This window comes from Neophocaena asiaeorientalis, unplaced genomic scaffold (genome assembly GCF_003031525.2).
Source record: "Neophocaena asiaeorientalis asiaeorientalis breed wild unplaced genomic scaffold, Neophocaena_asiaeorientalis_V1.1 scaffold56, whole genome shotgun sequence".
In the NCBI taxonomy this organism is placed as follows: Eukaryota; Metazoa; Chordata; class Mammalia; order Artiodactyla; family Phocoenidae; genus Neophocaena; species Neophocaena asiaeorientalis.
In genome coordinates this window covers 107,782-119,577 of record NW_020175837.1, presented here as the reverse complement: position 1 = coordinate 119,577, position 11,796 = coordinate 107,782, and the positions used below count along the sequence as shown (strand labels likewise).

Below are 11,796 nucleotides of genomic sequence, written 5' to 3'. Positions count from 1 at the left end.
GAGGCTCCTGGTGTGCGCGGCTGGCCCGGCTCGCTCCTCCCCTTCCCTCTCCGCTCCTCGTCAGGAGGAGGGAGGGAGATGGAACTTGCTGGTTGGGCCCTAACCTCCACAACCCCTCCTTCTAGCCTCGCTCTTTCGGCCTTTCCCCTCTTCGGCCCTGACGCAAGGCCGGGGGCGCGCACGCACGTCGCGCTCTGAGAAAGCCCAAGGTGAGTGGTGTCAGGGGCAAAGGAGGCGGGAACAAAGTTGCCGCGCACGGGCGTGCTCGCTCCCGCCAAGCGACGGGCGTCTGGCCCGGAAGTGAGGGAACGTAGAGACGGCTCCACTTCCGATTGGGGTGGGACTCTGTGAAGAAGAGTTAAAGAAAGGAGAGGGTTCGTGCGCCGCCCACTGCTGTCGTTGGAGAGTCTCGGGGTGACGGCGCGCCGGTCGTGCCTGTTGCTTGCGTCCAGCGCGCAGCACCGGCTCTGGATCTTCGCAGGCGCCGCACGGCGAGAGCAAGAATCTGGAGACTCAGGAATAATGCCATTAATGGTCTTCTGGGCTGGTTAATCACCCCGTCGTCTCCTCTCAGCCAAGCCCGGACGGAGGTTGGAACAGCTGCGAAAGAGGGAGAGGGCACCCTGCAAAAGAGGGCGGAGATGGCGTTAGCTTAAACTATCTCTTGTACACCCAAGTTCCAGGCCCCATCTTGACCTAAAAACACAGTTGGAAATCCCAGCCTGGCGCTTCCATTAACACTGAAGTTTAAAAAAAAAAAAGTTAATACGAGGAATAATGAAACGTCGAAAGGAACTCCGGGAAACCCCAAAATTTTTACCGGCGGCCTTGAAGTCAAAACATCTTGCTCAAATGAGAGCTGCCCTCTTGGCACTTCACCCTCTTTCACCTTAACTATCCAAGTCTGTGGGGCTGCAAAGCATAACCATTCGGTGACCTCACGTCTCATTTCTTGCATTACCAGGTTAGCCTTAACTTAAATGGCTTATTGGTTTGGGGTTTTTTTTTTTTAATTTTAATTGTATTATAGTTGAGTTACAGTGTTGTGTTTCAGGTGTACACGAAGTGAATCAGTTATACATCCGCATATACCCACTCTTTTTTAGATTCCTTTCCCATATAGGCCATTACAGAGTATTGAGTTCCCTGTGCTACACAGCAGGTCCTTAGTGGCTTGTGGGGTTTTAATATGGTTGCAAAGAGAAGCTGAGCAGTGCATTCAATGGCTACATGTAGTCACCCGTTTTCAAGTTTATTCAGTGCATCAGTTGGTTCTTAGTTCTTAAACACTTGGTACCCATCCATCATTCATGCCTTAATAATTTTAATACACTAACACTGTATCTCAGTCTGGACTCACCTAAGCTGAAATCAGACTTCACTGAAAGAGTACAAAGGGTGTTTGCTGAAGAATAAAGGAGGAGGCAAAGGAGTAGGTAATCTTGAAAGCAGTTCATTTCCCAGGAGGATAGGCCCTGGGTGGGCCACACAGTGGGACCTACCATGCAGCCAGAAGGATGTGGTAAATGCACTGGGAAACTGAATAGAAACGTAAGGGACAAGATGCCTAAAAACGTTTCTCCTTGGCAGTATTGCTGCCTGAAGTTCCTACAACCTAAACCAGTTAGCGAGAGGATTTTTCCAAAAAAATACGATCAACCTGCCCCATCATCCTACTTTGAAAAGAGAACAAGGAGAGCAAAATGGATTTGTCTAACAGTTCGTCACATACGACCAACTCCAGGTAAGAATATCATCTTCTGTCCTATACTTGCAAAGAAAACATGTTCCAAAGTAAATAGGTAGCTTCCAGTCCAGGTTGCAAACAGAAAACATATACTAAAATATTTTTAGTGGGGTTCTGCCACCCCATATGTTTCTGCAGAGAGTCTGGAGGGGTGAGATGGGGAAAAGAGGCAGAAGCGAAGCATTCTGAACTCCCCAAAGATACCTGCCCCCCATGCATTGAAGTGCTAATGATTAACAGGGTTCAAACTCCAAAAAATGAGAAAGACCTTTAAATTAGAAGCCATCTGTTTCTCTAAGCTTGTCTACTTATCTTCATGTAAAGAGACTTGAAGTTGCCACTTGGGACTGTGTTTTAGTATTTTACTGTTTGTGTGTTATGACATACTGTCTACTGGTTTAAGAGAGAGAGAGAGAAGGAGGTGGTAAGTTTTTTGCTTTCTTTATCTAATGGGTCATAACATACCTAATCAGCTGTTCTTAAAGTGTGGCCTGAGACTAACGCTTTTTCAATGAATCATGCAATCAAAGCTATTTTCATAGTAAGACATGATTTGTCTTTATCATTCTTATTTTTTCACAAATGCACCATGGAGTTTTCCAGAGGCAACATGACATGTGATGATGTCATTGTTCTGATGGCTAATGGAATGTGTGCTTGTGTGTTCATATGTTTTCTAGAATGTTCTAAGGTATGAAGTTTCTGAAATGTGTAAACATTTGGAATATCTGCCTAACTCAGTGACCCAGTATTTTCCAACTGACTAATGGATGATGTTACAAAATCACGAGTAAAAGATTCATTCAAAGTGCAGGACAGACTGATGTGTTTTAATGTAACCATACAAAAAGTTCATAGATCTGTTCTCAGATTCCACTTTATAACTAACCTTTAAGAAGCTATTGTGGGGACTTCCCTGGTGGTGCAGGGGTTAAGAATCCTCCTGCCAGTGCAGGGGTCACGGGTTCGAGCCCTGCTCCGGGAAGATCCCACATGCCGCGGAGCAACTAAGCCCGTGTGCCACAACTACTGAGCCTGCGCTCTAGATCCCACGAGCCACAACTACTGAAGCCCATGCTCCGCAACAAGAGAAGCCACCACAATGAGAAGCTGGCGCACCACAGCGAAGAGTAGCCCCACGCCGCAGCTAGACAAAGCCCGCACGCAGCAACGAAGACCCAATGCAGCCAGAAATAAATAAATTAAATTAATTAATTAAGAAGCTACTGTGGAGTTTTGGTGTAGTATCAAAGAATAACCACAGTTATCTGGAAAAGCTATTAAAATACTCCCTCGCTTTTCCAACAACATGTCTTTTTCATACATTTCCACCAAAATAACATATTGCAACAAATTGCATAAAAAGGCTGATATGAGAATCAGTTTCAGTCCTACTAAACCAGTCGAAAGGAGATCTGTAGAAAGGTAAAACACTAATCCTCTAATATTTTTGTTTTGTAAAGATAGTTTCTTGCATTTAAATGTGTTAGTTGTGTTACTATATGATGAAGTTATTGTTATTTTGAATGACTTTTTTTTTCTTTTTGGTGCCATGCTGCACAGCTTGCAGGTTCCTAGCTCCCAGACCAGGGATCGAACCCAGGCCCTCGGCAGTGAAAGTGCAGAGTCCTAACCACTGGACCGCCAGGGAATTCCCTAAATGAATATTTTTAAATTGTCTCCATTTTTATTTCTAATATCAACAGATATAACTCATATAAACAAAAACTCTTTTATGGTCCTCAGAAATTTTTTTAAGTGTAAAAGGATCTTCAGACCAAAACCTTTGAGAAATGCCATACAAAATCATTAAAATTCCACTGCTTCTGTTCATGCTTCTAGTGGTACAGACAGTTCACAGATAGGTCATGCACTACCATTCCAGAATCTTCCTTATAACTAGGAGTTTCTGTAGTGTCTTTCAACATTGCTTCTCCTTTAGAGAAATTGGTTGTTTGAGTTTTTATTAGGTTTTCTCAGTCTTGAAAAAGTTTAAGCTCTCCTTACTTCAGCCCACTATTCTTTATCATAAGGAAGAATATCAAGCATATTATTGTTAAAAGAGAGAAAAGCAAAGCCAAAACAATGGAACTTTTCAATTTAATTATAAAAACAAGTAGTGGCCAGTATTTATGTGCACTTACTATGTGTCAGGCTCTGTGCTAAGTGCTTTATATTTATCTTCTCATTTAATCCTCTCAACAGTGCCTAAAAATAGGGTGACCATAGTCCTCAGTTTGCCTGCAGTGGTCCTGGTTTATGCCATTTGTTCAAGTATAATTATTAATAATATCCCCCTGCCAGCACATAAGTTTCCCAGTTTGGACATAAATTATCTGATCACCCTCCCTGTAAAAATTACTATCCACAGTTTACAAATTAGGAAACTGAGGCACAGAGAGATTGAGTGTCTTGCCCAAAGTACACTGGTAGTAAATGTGGGTGTGGGATCCTAACCCAGGTCTGTCTAGCTTTGTAGTTTAGCCTTTTAAAGAATTACAAACTGTTTCACAGTGATATCAATGCTCCTGAGATTTATGTTGACCCCAACTATAGTAATATATTCCAGAATAAAAGAAAGTAGAACACAGAAATTTAAGATAAAATTTTAAATTCAGTTTCAGTTGTAAAACACTGATGTGATAGATGTGCTGTTCCGACACTCATCTTTTACACAGTTCAGAGGCGCACACTTGCTATCAACAGTTTGCAGAAGACCAATGCTGCTTCTGTGTTGGGGCTTGCAGGGGAGTGCAGTTCTTGCTGGTTCAGTAAAGCTGAAGGATGCCTATTTATAAAACAGGAAAGGTGGACCAAACTGTTAGAGGCCTTCCTAATAGGGATTCTCCCTGATCATAAGTAACAATGCAAGTTTCATTGGGTGTACAAATGTGCCTAGCTTAAAACTACATCTCCCAGCAGTCTCTGCAGATGAAGGACCTGACCATGCTATGCAGTCCTGGCCAACGAAATGTAAGTAGAAGTTGTTGGATGAGGCTTCTGGGAATGCTTTCTTAAAATGGAAGGCCAATTTAGCTGACCTTGCCTTTTACTTTTCTTTACATCTGGAACTCAAATGCAATACTGGAGTTTGAGCAGCCATCTTGCCATCTTGTGACTACAAAGGAACAAGCACATGTTAAGGATGGCTAGGTGAAGGGAAGAGAGAAGGACCTGGCTCTCTGAGGACATTGTGGATCTACCAAATCAACCCTGGACTGAAAAAGACATATAAAACTGGTAATATGTTTAAGCCACTGTTTTTTTCCATTTTTATTATAGATAAACTAAATTCCTAACTATTGCAGTGTGACCCCATGCTCCCATCCCACTTCAGTGGTGGATATCATTAATGAGAGCATTCTTTCCTGCTCATCCTAAATATAGCCTCAGAATCTGTCTCAACATAAGTGTCTAAAACCCACACTGCAGCAGATCAGCCACATTGTCCAGCAGCTCAGGCTTGAGAAGGACATGGTTCAGGTATGGTTCTGCAACTGTCACCAGAAGGGCAAACAATCACGCAAGTGAATATTCGCACTGAGAGGATTTTGAGGCTATTGGGCAGTCTCCTTTCTCAGGGGAATCAGTACCCTCTCTTCTGGCCCCAGGGCATTTTGTCACCCCAGGCTGTAGTGACGCTTACTTCACTGCGCTGTACTCCTCAGTCTCTTTCCATGAGAGTGAAGCCTTTCTTTCCCTCTGTGTCTGTCACCACTCTGGGCTTTCCCATGCCTTCAAACCGAGGAATGGGGGCCAAAGGAAAGGAAAGAGCTAGGGGAAAACCTTGGGGTTTCTACCAGGGCTTTGGGGACTAAGTTCTTTATTCACTAAGAAAAGAATTGACAGCTGAGAAGGTGTGGGAACAAGGAGTTTGGAGGAGGTGGTTGGAGGGAAGGTGAAGTTCAGGGATGCTCCTGATTATAATCCCCATGTCATTCATCACTTCCTTCTTAAATAAAGAAGCCTGGGACATAGACACACACACAGAGCAATATATTCCAAATAAAAGAAAATATGACACAAAATTTGCAATGAAAACTTAAGATCAATTTCACTAGTAAAACTGAAGCGATGTGTCACTCCCATGCTCATTTTTCACACAGTTTCAGAAGCCTACTACCTCTGAGTCAGAAATGATACCAGTAATGAAATTATTTTTCAGGCTTGTCCTGGAGCAATTTTTGTCATTATTTGGGGAATTGCTTGGTCCAAAAACTCAGGGTTCACACCCTGGCACAAAACTACGTGTCTTAGTTATGTTATATTGTTATTCCTTGTTATAGAGACAAATCAATACATTGAATTATGTCAGGAATTACAGGGTACGTAATTTATTGGAATCAATATTGTGTTAATGTCTAATCTCATAAGAATATTTATGTACTCTTAGGAGATAGTTATTCAGGAATATTTGGAAGTTCGACTACAGATTACACACCATTGTAAAGCAATTATACTCCAATAAAGGTGTTAAAAACAAACAAAAAAGAAATAGACCTAAAAATGCTGAAATGATAGAATTAGTGCACCAAGACTTTAAAAACAATTATTTTAAAAAGTTTAAGGACTTAAAGGCAAGTGTGAAAATACTTAGGAAAGAAATGGATATAAAATAGAAATAGATAAAAAACTTTTCAAGCTGAAAAAAAAAGAATACTTTAAATTTCTAATTACATCAACTAACAGATTTGATGGAGAAGGGATAAACAAGCAAACAATTCATTTATGTTGTGTTAAAAGTTCTCATTAATAAGGTCATTACAGCCTTAAAATACACTATTGGAGATATAGGTCAAAGGAAATAATTTCTACCAGAACTTTTTAACTGACAATGTGAATATTATTTTGTGTTCAGAGCATTGCAATAAAATTATTAGAATCAGCATTTAATAATTGATTCACCCTTATATTTATGGTCAGATGATTTTTAACAAGGGTGCCAAGACAATTTGATGGGAAAGAATTGTCTATTCAGCAGATGGTTACGGTGAAGGAGATTGTTGTTGATAGGTGTAAACAACAACTGCTCAGGCCCCTCCTCATTTCCATTTTCCCCATTATCACAATATAAATAATAGCAAAGAAAAAAAAATGGTGCTAGGCCAACTCGACAGCCACATGCAAAAGAGTGAAGTTGGACCCCAACCTCATACAATATACAAAAATTAGCTCAAAATGGATCAGAGGCCTAATATAAGAGCTAAAACTATAAAACTCTGAGAAGTTAAACATGGGAATAAATATTTGCAACCTTGGGTTACACAAAACCTTCTCAGATGAGACACCAAAAGCACAAATGACAAAAGGAAAAATGATAAATTAGACTTATCAACATTAAAAAGCTTGTGCTGCTTCAAAGGACACCATCAAGAAAATGAAAAAGACAGTGCATAAATCTTTACAAATTATGTGGTGAGGGATTTGCACGTAGAATATATAAAGAACTCCCGCAACTCCACAATGGAAGGATAAATAACCCAATTTTAAAATGGTTAAAAGATCCGAATAGACATTTCTCCAAAGAAGGCATACAAATGGCCAGAAAGGAAAGATGAAAAGATGCTCAGTATTATTAGCCATTAGGGAAATTCAGATAAAAACCACAATGAGATACCACTTTACACACCAGGATGGCTATAGTCAATAGACAGGTTTTGTCAGAGATGCAGAGAAAATGGAACCCTCATACATCGCTGGTGGGAATGTAAACGTGATACAACCACTTTGGAAAACAGTTTGGCAGTTCCTCAAAATGTTAGACACAGAATTACACTATGACCCAGCAAATTCAATCCTAGCTATGTACCCACAAGATATGTAACCATATCTCCATGAAAAAACTTGTACACAAATGTTAACAGCATAATTCATAATAGCCCCAAAGTGGAAACAACCCAAATGTCCATTAGCAGATGAATGGATAAACAAAATGTGACACATCCTTATCGTATAGTATTTTTTTCAGCAATAAAAAGGAATGAATTTCTGATACATGCTATTGCATGGAGGACCTTTGAAAATATTATGCTAAGGGAAATAAGCCTTAGTTTCTGTCTTTTAATCATCCCCTAAGGTACAAAGTATACAGTATTATTCCCATTTAATAGTTGAGGAAAGTAAAGCTCAAGGAGATTGAGTTGTCTACAGCCACATAAACAATAATGTGAAACTTGAATTTTCAACCCCAAAACATACCCTAAACACAAATAAAAACACTTTTTAAAAAGTGTTTCTTGATCTATATCCACACAATCCCTTCCTTTTCCTTTATCATGTCCTTAGTGATCACATAAATGCTATCCATCTTTCCTTTTCCCTTTCTGTATTGGTGCCTGGCCTTCTTCCCAGTGTCCTGGGCATAGCTAAAAATTTCCAATGGAAATCAAGGGGTTTTAGAGCTGGAAAGAATCTTTAAATTTTAAGTTCACCCCCCCCAAGTCACTTTATTGATGGAAACTGAGATTTACACAAATCAAATGTCCTGTCTAAGGTCCCAAAGCTATTTTGTAAAAGAAGCTTTGTTTATTTTGTCTCCCATCCAGTACTCTTTACATTTGACTCATAGTTTTCAAACTCGCTGGTGGTACTCAAAGACATTCCAAGGGGTACATAGGCTGGGAAAGTTTTGAGGAAATCCGTTTTCGAATGATCAACTTCCATACTTCTAAAATTGATCTGCCTGAGAATGTTCTTGTGGTCAAGGTATCTTGCTGGTTCTCTCTCCCACTTTAAAACAAAGACAGAACTCTCATTCTCTAATCTTAATGGCACATTGCCCAAAAGTGTAAGAACAAAGACAAGCCAAGGCACAACTGAAACATTGTGTCTGGGAAAGACTTGTTTAATCAAGACAACCTGTCTCATTGTAGCAATAAGTAATATTCCTCTCTGAACACATAGAATAGCTTTAATTTTTCTTTTTTTTTTTTGCTGGGCGCCATGTGGCTGGTGGGATCTCAGTTCCTCCACCAGGTATCGAACCCAGGCCACAGCAGTGGAACCCCAAAATCCTAACTACTAGGCCACCAGGGAACTCCTTTAACTTTACTAATATTTAAAAATGATTAATCAAAACATGAAATATATTTGCTGTTTTAATCAATTGTATATTACTGATAATTGAAATTATGACTCAATCTAGAAGAAAAATTTTAACACTCATCAGTTTTCACTTACATACTTTTTTTTCTTATGGCAGGATGTATGATAAGGTGATCAGTAAAAGACTTTAAAGCAAAAAAAGTGTGTTAGTATATTACATTAGGATAAAATTATGTGAGAGAAGTGGAATGGAAAAGAGAACAATGTAAAATTCTGGCTGTTGAAGATTAGGTATAGTTTTTCCAAAAGAATGATAGTCGGTATCAAACAGCCATCGTTTGAGTCTTTTGGATACACACAGAAGTGATATAAGAATCTTAAATGTCAACATAAAAAGGTGCAAAGGTATATATAGGCTTTTAAAATCACTTTAGGAATTATAAGCAAAAAAACCTGAAGGCCACTGTCATAGGCAATCCTTTGCAGAATATTGATGACTCATCATAAGTCCATTGCCATTATAGAAAAAAATTCTCAACAAACCTGTCTGCTAATTTTTAACTCAATATTATCATTTCCACACATAGAGGAAAGCACATTATCATTGTTCTTAAAAAAAAAAAAAAAAAGATTGTTAAAGGCATGAAATAGAGATTTTTGTTTCCACTCCTAAACTTTGCGACCTTTTATTTTCTTACACAATTTCTCCAGGCACCCGGGCACCAGGCTCGTGTATACTGAGGCTTCTGCTTAAAACTCTACAGTTGCTCCCAACTGCTTCTAGGAGAAAGTGCTAACGCCAGCAGGGGGCTCACATCACTCTGCATGATCCGAGTCCCACTCATGGCTCCAGAATGCCCTTTCTCTCTCTGCTCAAACTCTGCACTTCAGTCATCTGGAACTTCTTTTTAGTTCTTTGAAGGTCCTGTTCGTCTCTCAACGCTGGGCTTTCGCACGGGCTGCTCCCTCTGTGTGGAATACTCAACCCACCTCCTACCTCCCAACTAGGTGTAATTTTTACATATTCGAATGTCAGGTTTAGGTACCACTTGAAGCTTTCTCCGACCGCCCCCACCACTACCATCACTAAAGTTGGATTAAATGTTTCTCTTTTGTGTTCCTGATGAATAATGTCCTTCCCCATCAAGCATGTACTGCGGTCTTCTCTTTCCTTGTCTGTTTCCTCCAATAGACTGTAGGTTGCAATATGACAGAAACAGTGTCTACTCACCATCATATTAAGCCTCCCCCAATGTACGGTACCTGGTAGTTTCTGAATGACTAATGGGAGAATTAATGAATGGATTGATTTTGCTGATTCATCAATTAAAAGACTTCTGTTGAAAGTAACAGCTACTATAACAATCTTAAAGGAATTTATTGGAAGGATATAAAGGGCTCATGAATTGACAGGAAGTTGTAATACCAGGCTGGAAAAATAGGTAAAGACCCAGGTAACTCAAGCAGCCAAGAAGCTGCAAAATGTTAGCAGGAATAGCCCAATAGCCTGGGAAGGACACAGTTACCTTTGTTGCAGGGCACTGCTGCTGTCTCTTTGGGATTCCACCTCAACTGCCCTTGGAGATAATCTCCCCACTGCTGGGAATTAAATTTCATTGCCCCAAGGAAACCATAAACAAGACAAAAAGACAACCCTCAGAATGGGAGAAAATATTTGCAAATGAAGCAACTGACAAAGGATTAATCTCCAGAATTTACAAGCAGCTCAGTATCAAAAAAACAAACAACCCAATCCAAAAATGGGCAGAAGACCTAGACATTTCTCCAAAGACAGTATACAGATTGCCAACAAACACATGAAAGGATGCTCAACATCACTAATTATTAGAGAAATGCAAATCAAAACTACAATGAGGTGTCACCTGACACCAGTCAGGATGGCCATCATCAAAAAATCTACAAACAGTAAATGCTGGAGAGGATGTAGAGAAAAGGAACCCTCTTGCACTGTTGGTGGGAATGTAAATTGATACAGCCACTATGGAGAACAGTATGGAGGTTCCTTAAAAAACTACAAATAGAAATACCATATGACCCAGCAATCCCACTACTGGGCATATACCCTGAGAAAACCATAACTCAAAAAGAGTCATATACCACAATGTTCATTGCAGCTCTATTTACAATAGCCAAGGTATGGAAGCAACCTGTGTCCATTGACAGATGAATGGATAAAGATGTGGCACATATATACAATGGAATATTACTCAGCCATAAAAAGAAACGAAATTGAGTTATTTGTAGTGAGGTGGGTGGACCTAGAGTCTGTCATACAGAGTGAAGAAAGTCAGAAGAAAAACAAATACCATAAGCCAACACATATACATGGAATCTTAAAAAAAAAAAAGGTTCTGAAGAACCTAGGGGCAGGACAGGAATAAAGACACAGATGTAGAGAGAGTGGACTTGAGGACATGGTGGGGGGAAGGGTAAGCTGGGAAGAAGTGAGAGAGTGGCATGGACATATATACACTACCAAATGTAAAGTAGATAGCTGGTGGGAAGCAGCGGCATAGCACAGGGAGATCAGCTCGGTGCTTTGTGACCAGCTAGAGGGGTGGGATAGGGAGGGTGGGAGGGAGACGTAAGAAGGAGGAGATATGGGGACATATGTATATGTATAGCTGATTCACTTTGTTATAAAGCAGAAACTAACACACCATTGTAAAGCAATTATACTCCAATAAAGATGTTTAAAAAAAAATTTCATTGCCCCTTTGTGTCTCTTGGTCAAGATTTAAATTTCTGGAAAAGTGATCATTGGTTAAAGATCATGTGCCGTGCCCGGGCTGCTAAAGGTGAGGGACATCAGGATAGGGCCTCTCACGCTTTCAGACTGAGAAGGAGGGCATGCCTTTCACCAAGACTGTGGAGGAATTCCTCGAACAGGAAGAAGGGTTGGATACAGTGCAGCTAAGAAAGTACAGCTGTCTGCTACAGCTGTCTAGAACTAGAGCAAAATATGTGTTCCCACACAGAACAGT

At 40.2% G+C, this 11,796-nt stretch overlaps 1 long non-coding RNA gene across 1 annotated transcript; it reads left to right on the top strand.

Moving 5' to 3' along the window:
* The first annotated feature begins 6 nt into the window (after positions 1–6).
* LOC112391572 (uncharacterized) lies at positions 7–10,524 on the top strand. Its single transcript, XR_003001520.1, has 4 exons — positions 7–964; positions 1,591–1,744; positions 4,667–4,987; positions 9,503–10,524. It is a non-coding gene; the product is annotated as an uncharacterized LOC112391572 (long non-coding RNA).
* Positions 10,525–11,796: the final 1,272 nt, after the last annotated feature.